Below are 15,583 nucleotides of genomic sequence, written 5' to 3' on the forward strand. Positions count from 1 at the left end.
AGAAGAAAGTCATGCAAAGTTGTTTACCTCTGGGTTTTTGGCGTCTGGATCGATAAACTGTACTAAAGCCTTTGTGAGATATTCTAGGAATTGAGATGGGTCTTTATGTTTGTCCTGGAAGACTTCTTAGATTTTCTTATAATTCACTGGTTAAGGGCAGCCTTATGGAGATTGGCCAGGAAGAAAGTGGTGAACTGTTCTCTAGCTAGAATATCCCCTGAGATATTATGGTCCCATTGGGGCTCTCAGGGTGGGAATGCCTCAGCCCCAGCTAGGCTGTGCAATTTTAGTTCGGTGGTTTTCATCTCCATGTACTCTAGTCTCCTACCAAACTTGCCTGTGCTCTTCAGGAAGTAGGTTCCTAGTTAGAATCATATATGTTTGGAAGGTGAGACTTGTCAAGGGCCATGCAGGAGGAACACACAATGTGGCCCACCACACTGAGTACGTCTCAGAGAGACAGAGTCCCGGAACTAAGTATCCTGAGGACGATCTGTTGTTATGAAGCATTGCCCTGATTGCCACTTTCTTGGTCTTCACATCTTTCTTAATTTATGAATTGTATGAAAACTCTAGGAAGGCTTCCAGCCCCTGCCTGGGAAGTATCATTAGCACTTACAATAATAGTGACTGATCTTTTTCAAGCACTGCTGCTGAAGCAGATTAATGATTCAGCTACTACCCTTAGAATGAATTTAGAGATGTAAATTTGTTAGCAATGACCACTATCCTTAGAAAAAGTTTGGAAAGTAGGTTGTTGGTAGCATTAGAATAAGATGCTTTTATTAGTGGCTTTGGTGTAGAAAATATCAGAGAACAAGTTAAAGTTTAAAAAGGCACATTTTAATAGAGGACATTTTGTTGCTGATGTTGTTGTTTTACGTCAGAGAACAAGAGTAATAGCAGCCCAACTTGTACTAGCTGACATGCCTCTCTCTTACTGAATCTTGGATGGTGATCAAAATGATAATTAATTTCTTATACCCAGTTTTGCCCTCAGCTTTGTGATATGATTTAATAAAAAATTGTTAATTAGTAGATGTGTACCTTGAGGTTTGAAGGTAGAAATGGCTGAGTGTTTTTTATATAAAAATTTAGACTTGTGACTCTTTAATATAAATAACTGATTCTTTCTTTGTAACCACAAATTTCAGCCAGCCAGTAAAGAGAAACTGTCTGAGAAAATTACATTTTTGCTTACATTTTTCTAATCAGTAACAAGTTGCTTAGTTATGAACGCATGTTGGTTCTTGAAAATAATTTGCTTTTTATATATAATATATAAAGCATTTGATCACATGAATGCTTTGAGGAGCACACTGTTTTCTCATAATCGTTCACTAAAAGAAAAATAGACTATAATCACATTGTGATTTTTATACTTTTTGAAAACTTTTGTTGGGATATATAAGCTATGGGGGAAATAATAAAATTGTTGCACTTGCTCATTGGAGTTTGTTCCCTCCACCCAATAGGTATGTATGTATGTATATATGTCTATATGTAAAGTTAGTTGGAGCTTTGCAGCTCTCCCAAATGTGTGTGTGTATGTATGTTTGTGTATGTGTATGTATCTATGTATATATGTGTATGTGTGAAGTTGTTGGAGGTTGTTGAAGCTTGCTTCATCCATCGTGTGTGTGTGTGTGTGTGTGTGTGTGTGTGTGTGTGTGTGTGCATGCATAATACTCTCCCCTTTTCTTTCTCTGCCAACTGCAGGAAGTACCAGCACCAGTAAACCAAGAGTATTTCACTGACCACAAGGAGTACCATCCACAATGAATCAAACTTTATTTCCTCAGATAAAATCTGCTGAATGATCAGTCACCATCTCTATACCCTGCCTCAGTTTACCCTAACATGTCAAAGCAGGCCTTTCACAGACACAAGAGAATTGGGTAGCATATTACAATTACTTAGCGAAAGTGGAGGCATTAAAGATATAAGACTCCAAGTGTTTGTTTTTAGGTTTTGTTTTGTTTCGTTTTTCTATTTATTCACTTAATAAAAAGGGGACATGTACCTTGACCAACTCTCCACACTGCAACCTTCATCAAAGGAAAAACTGGGGCCTGGTTAAGCCAGGTGGAGAAAGATAGTGAGGGTCCCACTGTAAGCAAGTAGTGAGAGAACTGAAGGCTGCTCATGGGTTGAAAGTGAGTAGCAGTGTGGGATTGTAAGAGTGGCCTGTTGCTGGAGGGGAAATGAGGAAACCAAAGGAGCTGAGGGAGGAAAAGGAGATGTGCATTGAAACCAGTGGGAGTGGCAACTCATTAGCACAGTCAAGAGTAGTATAGACTCTAGTGGGGCGGAGCCAAGATGGCTACTAGCACACACAGTTACTGAGCAGTGGAATGCCTAAGCTTCTGAGTTGGTGAAAGGAGGGAACTCTAACCCAGGAGAACAGCAGTGAGGCTTTCTAAACAACGGGGAGCATCGCAGGAGGTGAAAACTTTGGTCTCGGGTTACCCAGGGACATGTTTGGGGAAGGAGAGAAATGATCCTTTGATCTCCCAGCACTCCCCTCCCCCAGACCTCCTTCCTCCTCAGCACAGCAGCACAGTGGACTCATCTTTCTCAGCACAGACCTAACTGCCTGGGAACTACAGCCACTGAGGCAGAGATCCAAGCCCGTTAGCAGCAGGCAAAAACCAGCAGTACGTGTCCCTGGGTCCCAGATTTGCTCGGTGGCTGCACCATCCTCCCAGGGCCCAAATCTGCTAGACGCCATCCTAGCTCCAGAGGATCACCATCACTGACAGTATGGCCCGCCCAATCCCACAGTGGCAGAGAATACGCTATATACTCACCAAAACCAGGCAGAAACACCATACAGCCTAGACACACCAGGCGCTGGGGCTCCCAAGCTTGGAGAACACAGTGAAGAGACCCCAGGACTTCCCAGAAAGCATCGGGACTAGTGACCCGGTCTCCAGATACAGCGGGACTTGGCAGCAGAGCAGCATTGAGCTGGAGGGGCATAACAGCCCTCCAGTTTAAGACTAACCAGGGCCAAACCAGAGAACAGAGAGCCTGGTTACGCCGATCCCTACTGATGTGACCAACCTGAAATCTCCAGCTACAGCAAGACCTCAGAACCTGGCAGTGACAGCAGCACAGAACTGGTGGAGCACATCAAAGAAGCAGGGCCAAACCAGAGAGCAAAGAGCCCGGATATCCGATCTCTGCCAAGTGACCTGCCTGTAAGTGAGTGCACCCTTGAGAATCTGCAGATCCCCAGATCCTGGGTCCTTCTAAAACAGAAGCCAGGCATCAAACCCCCTCCCACCCACATACCCACTTTAAGAAACAGAGGAGCACTAGGGTCATTGAAGTTCCTGCTCTGTGGACCTAATTGAGGAGTTAAGGCAGTTAATGCCAGAAATTGCGCTGCCATCATCACTAGCGCCTGCGACATATACAGTGCAAAGCCCCTCCCACACACTCAAGGGTTCAACATTAGCCATCACTCTGTCCCTCAAGACACACGTCCACACACACTTAAACACACACACACACACACAAACACACGTGCGTGCACACGCGCCCACGCAAGCTTGCATTTGCCCCGTTTGTGCCTGCTTACTTTCCTCCCACAGGTACAGCTAGTCCTCAGCACACGCTGAGAGTTCTCAGCTTCCTGAAGAACTCTCCAGACGCCAGAGAGAGACAGCACCAGTCTGATCTGCAGAATCCAAAAACAAACAGGGAAGGTTTTAGATAAGCCAATGGCCAGGGGTAGGCGAAAGAACACTTCCAACATAAATCAGGACATCATGAATTCACCAGCAAACCCCAAAATCGATGGATACTCCAATTCAGAAGAAGCACAGGAAAATGATTTAGAGCCATGATTGCCCAATTATTTGAGGCTCATAAGGAGGAAATGAACAAATCTTTCAAAGAGTTGGCCATTCAATTGGAGCTAAAGAAAGAAGAAATAGACAAAATCCTTAAAGAAACACAAGCAAACATAGCCAAACAAATAGATACACAAGTAGAGGAAAAATTAGTGGCATATAAAAAGGAAATGAACAAAGAAATAGAGGCCATCGTAGAGAGACAGGAATCCAAATTCAAACACATGAAAGAAATGGTGCAAGGCATGAAAACAGAATTAGAAATCAATAAAGAAAACACAAAATGAGAAAACCCTTGAGCTAGAGAACTTGGAGAAAACATCAGGAACCACAAAAGTAAGCATCACCAACAGAATACAAGAGATGGAAGAGAGAATCTCTGGAGCTGAAGACACACTTGCAGAAATGGATACTTCTCTCAAAGAAAAAGTAAAATCAGAAAAGTTCCAATCACAAAATATCCAAGAAATCAAGGATGCTATGAAAAGACAAAATCTAAGAATAATAGGAATTCATGAAAAAGAAGACTCCAGGCTCCAAGGTCCAGAAAATATTTTCAAGAAAATCATAGAAGAAAATTTTCCCAACTTAAAGAAAGAGTTGTCCATAAATATACAAGAGGCCTACAGAACTCCAAATAGACTAGACCAGAAAAGAAACACATCAGGTCACATCATAGTCAAAACATTAAATCTACAGAACTAAGAAAAGATATTAAAAGCAGCAAGGGAAAAAGGCCAAGTAACATATGAAGGTAGACCTATCAGAATCACACCAGACTTCTCATCAGAAACTATGAAAGCCAGAAGGGCCTGGGCAAGTATCATGGAGACTTTAAGAGATCACAAATGTCAACCCAGACTACTATACCCTGCAAAGCTTTCAATCAACATAGATGGAGAAAACAAAATATTCCATGACAAAACTAAATTTACACAATATCTACACAGCAAACCATTCCTACAGAAGATACTAGAAGGAAAGCTCCAATCCAACGAAAACAAATTTACCCAAGAAAATAGGGCATACAGATAATATCCCAACAAAAGTAAAGAAAACAAGCAATGAAACAAGGTTAGATCACCAACTCCATTACAAAAGGAACTAACATGCATTGGTCACTATTATCTATCAATATCAATGGAGTCAAGTCACCAACAAAAAGACACAGACTAACAGAATGGTTGCGGAAACAGGATCCAACATTCTGTTGCATCCAAGAAACACACCTATGCAACAAAGATAAACACGACCTCAGAGTAAAGGGCTGGAAAAATGTTTTTCAAGCAAATGGTTCCAGAAAACAAGCTGGAGTAGCCATCCTAATATCTACTAAAATAGACTTTCAACCCAAGTTAATCAAAAAAGATAAGGAAGGCCACTATATTCTCATCAAAGGAAAAATCCACCAAGAGGACATCACAATCTTGAATATCTATGCCCCAAATACAAGAGCACCGACATTCGTAAATGAAACATTATTAAAGCTTAAATCATACATTGATCCTAATACCTTAATTGTGGGAGACTACAACACTCCACTCTCACCAAGGGACAGATCAACTAGACAGAAAACAAATAGGGAAACAAAAGCACTCACAGAGACCCTAAATCAAATGGACCTAATAGACGTCTACAGATCATTTCACCCAAACTCAAAAGAGTACACCTTCTTTTCAGCACCACATGGAACCTTCTCCAAAATAGACCATATAGTGGGTCACAAAGCAAGCCTCAACACACAAAAGGATTGAAATAATCCCTTGTATACTATCTGACAACCATGGACTAAAACTAGACATCAACAACAACAGAAACAACAAAAAGCCTACACGCACATGGAAACTGAACAACTTAATATTCAATGAGAGCTGGGTTAAGGAAGAAATAAAGAAAGAAATTAAAGACTTCATAGAATTCAATGAAAATGAAGGAACAACATATAGCACTAAGTGCCTGCAAGAAGAAATTTGTAACATCACATACAAACAACTTAATGGCCCAACTGAAAAACCTAGAAAAAAAAGAAGCAGATACACCCAAGAGGAGCAGACAGCTTGAAATAATCAAACTAAGGGCTGAAATCAATCAATTAGAAACAAATAAAACTATCCAAAGAATCAATGAAACAAAAAGCTGGTTCTTTGAGAAAATCAACAAGATAGACAAACAATTGGCCAAACTAACTAAAAAGCAGAGAGAAACTATGAAATCAGCAAAATCAGAAATGAAAATGAGGACATAACCAGAGACACTGAGGAAATCCGAACAATTATTAGGTCATACTACAAAAGCCTATATGCCACAAAATTTGAAAATCTAAATGAAATGGATAATTTTCTTGACAGATTCCATCTACCAAAACTAAGTCAAGATCAGGTAGAAAGACTGAATAGCCCTATATCTCTTAAGGAAATTGAAGCAGTCATTAACAGTCTCTCCTCCAAAAAAATCCTGGGCCCGATGCCTTCAGCGCAGAATTCTACAAGACCTTCAAAGAAGTGCTAACTCCAATTCTCCTCAAATTATTCCACAAAATAGAAACAGAAGGAACACTACCAAACTCATTCTATGAAGCCACAGTCACCTTGATACATAAACCACACAAAGATCCAACAAAAAAAGAGAACTTCAGACCTATCTCTCTTATGAACATTGATGCAAAAATACTCAATAAAATACTTGCAAACCGAATCCAAGAACATATCAAAGATATCATCCACCATGACCAAGTAGGCTTCATCCCAGGCATGCAAGGGTGGTTCAACATAAGGAAATACATCAATGTAATCCACCAAATAAAAAAACTGAATGAGAAAATCCACATGATCATCTCCTTAGATGCCGAAAAAGCATTTGACAAAGTCCAACACCCATTCATGTTTAAAGTCTTGGAGAGATCAGGGATACAAGGCACATACCTAAAGATAGTAAAGGCAATATACAGCAAGCATATAGCTAACATCAAACTCAATGGAGAGAAACTTAAATCAATCCCACTGAAATCAGGGACAAGACAAGGCTGCCCATTGTCTCCATATCTCTTCAACATGGTACTTGAAGTCCTAGCCAAAGCAATAAGACAACTAAAGAAGATCAAGGGGATACAAATCAGAAAGAAAGAGGTCAAAGTGTCACTATTTGCAGATGATATGATAGTATACATGAGCGACCCCACAAATTCAACCAGAGAACTCCTTCAGCTGATAAACACCTTCAGCAAAGTGGCAGGACACAAAATCAACTCAAAAAACTCAGAAGCCCTCCTGTATACCAAAGACAAAAAGGCTGAGAAAGAAATTAGGGAAACAACACCCTTCACAATAGCCACTAATAACATAAAGTACTTTGGGGTGACTCTAACCAAGCAAGTGAAAGACCTGTTTGAGAAAAACTTCAAGTCTCTGAAGAAAGAAATCTAAGAAGATATCAGAAGATGGAAAGATCTCCCATGCTCATGGATTGGTAGGATTAACATTGTGAAAATGGCCATCTTACCAAAAGCAATCTACAGATTCAATGCAATTCCCATCAAAATACCAACTCAATTCTTTACAGACCTTGATAAACAGATTCTCAGCTTCATATGGAGAAACAAAAAACCCAGAATCTCCAAAATTATCCTGTACAACAACAGATCATCTGGAGGTATCTCCATCCCTGATCTCAAGCTGTACTACAGGGCAACAGTAATAAAAACTGCATGGTATTGGCGTAGAATCAGAAAGGAGGATCAATGGAACAGCATAGAAGACCCAAAAATAAACCCACACACCTATGAATACTTGATATTTACAAAGAAGCCAAATCCATTCAATGGAAAAAAGACAGCATCTTCAAATAATGGTGCTGGACCAACTGGATGTCTACATGCAGAAAAATGAAAATAGATCCATATTTATCACCCTGCACAAAACTAAAGTCAAAGTGGATCAAGGACTTCAACATAAAACCACATACTCTAAATCAGTTGGAAAAAAAAGTGGGGAATAGCCTAGAACTCATTGGCACAGGAGACAACTTCCTGAACAGAACACCAACAGCACAGGCTCTAAGAGCAACAATCAATAAATGGGACCTCATGAAACTGAAAAGCTTCTGTAAAGCAAAGGACACCGTCATCAAAACAAAATGACGGCCTACAGATTTGGAAAGAATCTTCACTAACCCTTTATCTGACAGAGGACTAATATCCAGTATATACAAAGAACTAAAGAAGCTGAAAAGCAGCAAAACAAGTAATCCAATTAAAAAATGGGGAACAGAGCTAAACAGAGAATTCTCGACAGAGGAATATTGAATGGCACAGAAACACTTAAAGAAATGCTCAACCTCATTAGCCATCAGGGAAATGCAAATCAAAATGACCCTGAGATATCACCTTACACCCATCAGAATGGCCAAGATGAAAAACTCAAGCGACAACACATGCTGGAGAGGTTGTGGAGAAAGGGGTACCCTCCTCCACTGCTGGTGGGAATGTAAACTGGTACAACCACTCTGGAAAGCTATCTGGAGCTTTCTAAGACAATTAGGAATAGTGCTTCCTCAAGACCCAGCTATACCACTGCTAAGTATATACCCAAAGTTTGCTCAAGTACACAAAAGGGATACCTGCTCAACCATGTTTATAGCAGCTTTATTTGTAATAGCCAGAACCTGGAAACAACCCAGATGTCCAACAACGGAAGAATGGGTACAGAAATTGTGGTATTTCTACACAATGGAATACTACTCAGCAATCAAAAAGCAGGAAATCATGAAATTTGCAGGCAAATGGTGGGATCTAGAAAAGATCATTCTGAGTGAAATATCCCAGAAGGAGAAAGACAAACACAGTATATACTCACTTATATAGACCTATAAGATATGATAAACATAAGGAAATCTATACACCTAAAAAGATAAAAAGATATGATAAACATAAGGAAATCTATACACCTAAAAAGATAATCAAGAGAGCGGACATGGGGTAAGATGATCAATCCTCGTTTAGAAAGACAGATGGGATGTGCATTGAACGTATGACAGGAGTCTACTCAGGGCATCTGAAAGACTCTAACTAGCAGTGTTTTCAAAGCAAAGACTTGTGACCAAACCTTTGGCAGAGTACAGGAAATCATAAGAAAGATTAGGAGTTAGTCTGATACAGAAAGGATAGGAGCTCCACAAGGACCAAATATATCTGGGCACAGGGTCTTTTCTGAGACTGACATTCAACCAAGGACCATGTATGGATATAACCTAGAACCTCTGCTCAGATGTAGCCTGTGGTAGCTCAGTAACCAATTGGTTTCCCAAAGTAAGGGGAACAAGGACTATTTCTAACAGGAACTCAATGACTGGCTCTTTGGCTTCCCCACCTCCAAAGGGAGGAGCAGTTCTGTTAGGCCACAGAGGAGGGCTTTGCAGCCAGTCCTGAAGATACCTGATAAAATATGATCAGATGAATGGGGAGGAGGTCCCCCCCATCAGTGGACTTGTAAAGGGGCACGGTGGAGATGAGGGAGGGAGGCGCTTGGAGGGAATGAGGGATCGGGACACGGCTGGGATACAGAGTTAATAAAATGTAACTGATAAGAAAAAATAAAATTAAAAAAACAAACAAACAAACAAACAAAAGAGTAGTATAGTCTCATAACCAAACTTTTGGCAGAATACAGGGACTCTTAACAAAGACGGGGGGAGATAGTAAGACCTGGAGATGACAGGAGCTCCAGAAGGAGAACAACAGAACCAAAAAATCTGGGCACAGGAGTGTTTCTGAGACTGATACTCCAACCAAGGACCATTCATGGATATAACCTACATAACCTAGAACCCCTGCTCAGATGTAGCCCATGGCAGCTCAGAATCTAAGTGGGTTTCCTAGTAAGGGAAACAGGGACTGTTTCTGACATGAACTCAGTGGCTGGCTATTTGACCACCTCCCCCAGAGGGGGGAGAAACCTTGCCAGGCCACAGAGGAGGACAGTGCAGCCATTCCTGATGTGACCTGATAAGCTAGATTCAGATGGAAAGGGAGGAGGACCTCACCTATCAGTGGAGTTGAGAAAGGGCATAGGAGGAGATGAGGGAGGGAGGGTGGGATTACGATGGAATGAGGGAGGGGAAACAAAACAAATAAACTGAAAATAATATAAAAAATAAAAATTTAATTAATAAAAGAGTATTGTATAGTTTTCCTCTTGTTCTGACCTCATAGCTAGAGACAGCTGAGCGGAGGAATATAAAGAACAGAGGGATGGCTTGGAGCCAGGGGAAGGGAAACTTTGGACATAGGGAAACTCCCTCCATTCCCCAATCACTGGTAATTACTGTAGAGGTCCCAAATATTGAGATCTAAGATGTCATTGGGTGACAATTTTAATTTATTATCTAAGGAGTACTGAGGCCCAATTTGACTGCAAAGGCAGATAAGTTTAGAGGTTCTTATGTCCGTCACTAAGTGTAGGGATCAGAAGTTTTCCATGAGGCATGTTAAATGGGTGCCTGCAAGTATAAACAATGATGCAGTTCCTATGAGTGAGTTATAGGGAGGAGTCCAAGGCCTGAAGTTCAAGGCAACCCAGGATTCAGGAGGACTGAATGAAAAAGGCAAAAGCAGCAAAATGGGTTGTCAACCTCACTACAAGGATGCCAGTGGCTTTGGTGCCTGAGGAGAGACTTGACACCTGGTACTGGTCCATTAAAATAAAGCCAAAAAGCAAAAAGAAGCTCAAAACAAAAGTGTCATGAAAAGGAAATGGTTAGAAGTGGGGGTTGGTGAAGAGGGTCAAGTGTAGCCTTTATAAACTGTGGCTTAAGTTACGTTGACCTGCAAGAATGCCAGGGGTGCCTGATGCTCACTTCTTCAGATTCAAGGAAGTGTTTACATTGATCAAAGGAAAAACTTACAAATTGCCATTGAATGGGGTACCCAGCAAATGGTTAGCCAGAGTCTGTTGTAGGTGGACTTAGCATTAAGAAAAGGTTCCCAGCATGGATTAGACACCAGTGATAAGTGTGTAGTCACTGGATATTCTATCAAGTTATAGATACCTATGTTCGTGTTTCACAGAGATATAAAGAACACATTGGCACATTAGAGCCAAGAGATGCCAAAACGTCATACCATGCTCTTTTTCACCATGCAATAGACCTTACATGAGAGGTTTGTGAGAGGAGCGCATATACAGAGGATGCCTCTGAGTGAAGGTAGAAGGGAAAAAGGGTTGTCCAGGAAGGCAGTGACTTTTTATAAGGGGGTATAGCACATATACATGTGCCTAGGGAGAATATGAGACCTGTAGTGACAGTGGAAATATGTTCTACTATTACATTTTGGTGGCTGGTGATAACATAGCTGCTGTGGCTGGGTTGCTGAAGGTGAGATTTCCGGTTGGATTTTCAACACTGAGGAAACTGCAATATCTAAAGCTTACTCTAGGAAAAGGATTGTCATGATTGTCCTGGACAATGCTACACTTCTGGTACAAACAAGGCTTCAAAAGTTGAACTGGTTCTGTTGCTCTCCTTGTGGACCTCCTGTCCCTTCCAGGTCTTTCTATCTTCCCCTTCTTTCATAAGATTCCCTGCACTCTGCCCAAAGTTTGGTTATGAGTCTGAGCATCTGCTTTGATACACTGCTGGGTAGAGCCCTCTGTGGTAGGCTCTTGTGCTATTCCCTGTTTTCTCCCTCTACTGAGATCCATCCTGATTGCCTTTCTGAAAGAAGATTGAGCATCTTACCTAGGGTCCTCTTTGTTGCTTAGCTTCTTTAGGTGTACACATTTTATTAGGTTTATCCTATCTTATAGGTCCAATATCCACTTATGAATGAGTATATACCATGTGTGTCTTTCTGCTTCTGGGATACCTCACTCAGGATGATCTTCTCTAGTTCCCACCATTTGCCTGAAAAGTTTATGATTTTTTTTTTTATTTTTAATTGCTGAGTAGTATTCCATTGTGTAAATGTACCACAATTTCTATATCCATTCCTCAACTGAGGGATATCTAAGTTGTTTCCAGCTTCTGGCTATTACATATTACAATGTTCAAAGCTTCTTTGAACATTCTTGAGCAAATGTCCTTGTTGTATACCTGAGCATCCTTTTGGATATATGCCTAGGAATGGTATAGCTGGATCTTGAGATAGCACTATTTCTAATTATCTGAGAAAGCACCAGATTGATTTCCAAATTGGTTGTACAAGTTTATATTACTATCAGCAATGGAGAAGGGTTTCCCTTTCTCCACATCCTCTCCAGCATATGTTCTTACTTGAGTTTTTGATCTTAGCCATTCTGATGGGTGTTAGGCAAAAATCTCAGGGTCATTTTGATTTGCCTTTCCCTGATAGCTGAGGATGTGGAGAGCAACAGAACCAAAAATCTGGGCCCAGGGGTCTTTTTATGAGACTGATACTCCAGCTAAGGACCATGAATAGAAATAACCTAGAATCCCTGCACAGATGTAGCCCATGACTGCTCAGTGTCCAATGGGTTCCCTAGAAATGGGAACAGGGACTATCTCTGACATGAACTCAGTGCCCTGCTCTTTGATCACTTCCTCCCCTGAGAGAGGTGTCAGGCAACAGAGAAATACAATGCAGCCACTCCTGATGAGACCTGATAGACTAGGATTAGATGGAAGAGGAAGAAGACCTCCCCTATCAGTTGACTGAGGGAGGGCCATGAGTGGAGAAAAGGGAGGTAGGTTGGAATTGGGAGAGGATGACAGAGGAGGCTACAGTTGAATACAAAGTGAATAAACTGTAATTAATAAAAAAATAAATTAAAAAAAGAAATAAAAAATGTTGAACTGATTGGGCTATGAGGTTTACCTTATCTACCATGTTATCCATCCTTTCACCAACTGATCCCACTTCCTCAAGCATTTCAACAACTTTTGTAATGGAAAATGTTTTCACAGCCAGCAGAGGCAATGATGCCTTTTTCCCAAAGCACTAAAACCCCAAACCAGTATTTTTATGTAATAAGAATAAACAAAATTATTTCTCTTTAGGGAAAAATGTGTTGCTTGAAAATGGTTTCTATTTTGATTGAAAAGGACGAGTTGGCAAAATTTATAATGACTTGAATTTCATGGTCCAGCTATGTAATTCCTTTTGCACTTAATACCAAAGTTAAAAGTTGATTCTTTAAAGATTATTGACATGAGAAGTCCTTAAAAGAATCTTGCAGAGAAAAATGTAAAAAAGAATGCTTAAATAAAATATTAAAGACTTGAGGATATTATATCAAAACCATACAAAAACATAAATTCTCACGAACTTTGTAGCCACAGATTTAGTAACTATGAAATACTCAGCTTTCTAAACCAATTTTCTAAACTCACTAAACCAACCACAGAAAATTCAAATATCTTTTTGACCAAAATTAACTTTAAAATTTAATAGTGTTTCTGTGCTACATTGAACATTCCCAACTTCTAAGAAATAAACCATTCTTTTTCTAGAAAAAACGGGGGATTAAAATCTGCAGGCAATCTTATGAACAATAAATTGAATGGTAAAACTTAACAAAGAACATTTTCTTTGGTAAAGTACAAGTGATTTTGTAATAAATATTGACACAATATTCATGGAGTGGATATTACCAAATTAAAGAAAATGATAATTGGGAAATGTATGCCTCGTGGATAAGTGGGGTTTATTCTATCCAAGCAAGAATTACCCGCTCTGATACACTGCTAGGTAGTCTTTCAGAGGCCCTCTAATGGTTGGCTTCTGTCCTATTTCTTGTTTTCTCCTTCTTCCAATACCCATCCTATTTGTCTTTCTAAGTGAGGATTGATCATCTTATCCCATGTTCTCCTTCTTGTTTAGCTTCTTTAGGTGTATATATTTTAGTATGTTTATCCTATCTTATAGGTTTAGTATCCACTTATAAGTGAATATATGGCTAGTGTGTCATTCTGCTTCTGGGATACCTCACTCAGGATGATCTTCTCTAATTCCCACCATTTGCCTGAAAATTTCATGATTCTCTTGATTTTCATTGCTGAGCAATATTTCATTGTGTAAATGTACCACAATTTCTGTATCCATTCCTCCACTGAGGGATATCTGGGTTGTTTCCAGGTAATGGCTATTACGAATAAAGCTGCTATGAACATGGTTGAGCAAATGTCCTTGTTGTGTACTTGAGCATCTTTTAGATATATGCCTAGGAGTAGGATACTGTATCAAAGCAGATGCTGAGACTCATAACCAAACCTTGGGCAGAGTACTGGAAAACATAGGAAAGAAGGAGGAGTTAGTAAGATCTCAAGAGGATAGGAGCTCCACAATGACCAAATATATCTGGGCACAGGAGTCTTGTCTGAGACTGATTCTCCAACAAAGAACCATTCATGGATATAACCTAGAAACTCTGCTTGGATGGAGCCTATGGCAGCTCAGTATCCAAGTAAGTTTCCCTAGTAAGGGGAACGGGGACTGTCTCTGATACAAACTCAGTGGCTGACTCTTTGACCTCCCCAGATCCGAGGAAGAAGTAGCCTTGCTAGGCCACAAAGGAGAACACTGCAGCCAGTCCTGAAGAGACCTGATAAGCTAGGGTCAGATGGAAAACGAGGGGGAACTCCCCTATGAATGGACTTAGAGATGAGCAGGGAGGAGATTAGGGAGGGAGGGTGGGATTGAGAGGGAATGAGGTAAGGGGCTACAGCTGGCATATGAACTATAATTAATAAAAAAATAAAAATTTACTTTAAAAAAATTACAGAAAAAGAATTCCCGCTCAAAACTCTGTGTATGTAATTACCACATTAAAATAAGAAAAACACTCTGTGGTTAACATACTGGATTTAGAAAATATATTTGATAATGTCTTTACATTGGTTTTTAAAAATCTATATAGACTAAGGAATTTTCTTAAATTGATAAAGAAATGTACTAATTATTTCCACCAGAATATATCAAATACTGTAAGTAATAAGGTTCAGAAAAAGACAATTCCACTGAAGTGCTAACACCATGTGCTGTAAGACACGAAAAAGAAATGTCAGCATGGACATGGTCATGTACAAAGTGTTTTTGTAGAAAGCATCAGAACAAATTACTGGAACTAATAAAGAAAATTAATGAGTTCAAAGAATACAAAATCAAGTTCTAAAAATTCAATTATCTTCCTATAGACTTACAGTAGAAAAACAAATTTACAATTAAAAATGATTACATTCATCATGGTTTTATAAATATTAAATGTCTTGGATAATTATAAGAAAACACAACACTCTTGTAGTGTACTTAAAAATCAATGCTACAAAGATGAATACCAAAAATACTGAAATGAATAACACTGCATGGATTGGATGATTCAACATTGATGAGGTTTGAATTATAGACACATTAGTTAAAACTTCTCTAATTTTTTTTTTACAAAAACTAAAATGGATCTAAAAATTATATAATAACCTAATGGTTTAGACCACTGGTTTTAACTTTCCTATTGCTAGGACTCTTTAATATAGTTCCTCACTTTGTAGTGACCCCAAACTATAAAATTATGTTTTATAATTTTAAACTATAAAATTATTGCTGTTTTTTCATAACTATAATTTTGCTACTGTTATGAATTGTAACATAAATATCTGATATATAAGATATTTGATATATGACTCCCAAATGGGTTGAGAGCTACTGTTTTGGAGCATTTGAATTTAGAAAACAAGTGAATAATTTGGGGATATTTGACCATATGACCCAAACCCTG

Source organism: Meriones unguiculatus, chromosome 3, assembly GCF_030254825.1.
Source record: "Meriones unguiculatus strain TT.TT164.6M chromosome 3, Bangor_MerUng_6.1, whole genome shotgun sequence".
Classification (NCBI taxonomy): Eukaryota; Metazoa; Chordata; class Mammalia; order Rodentia; family Muridae; genus Meriones; species Meriones unguiculatus.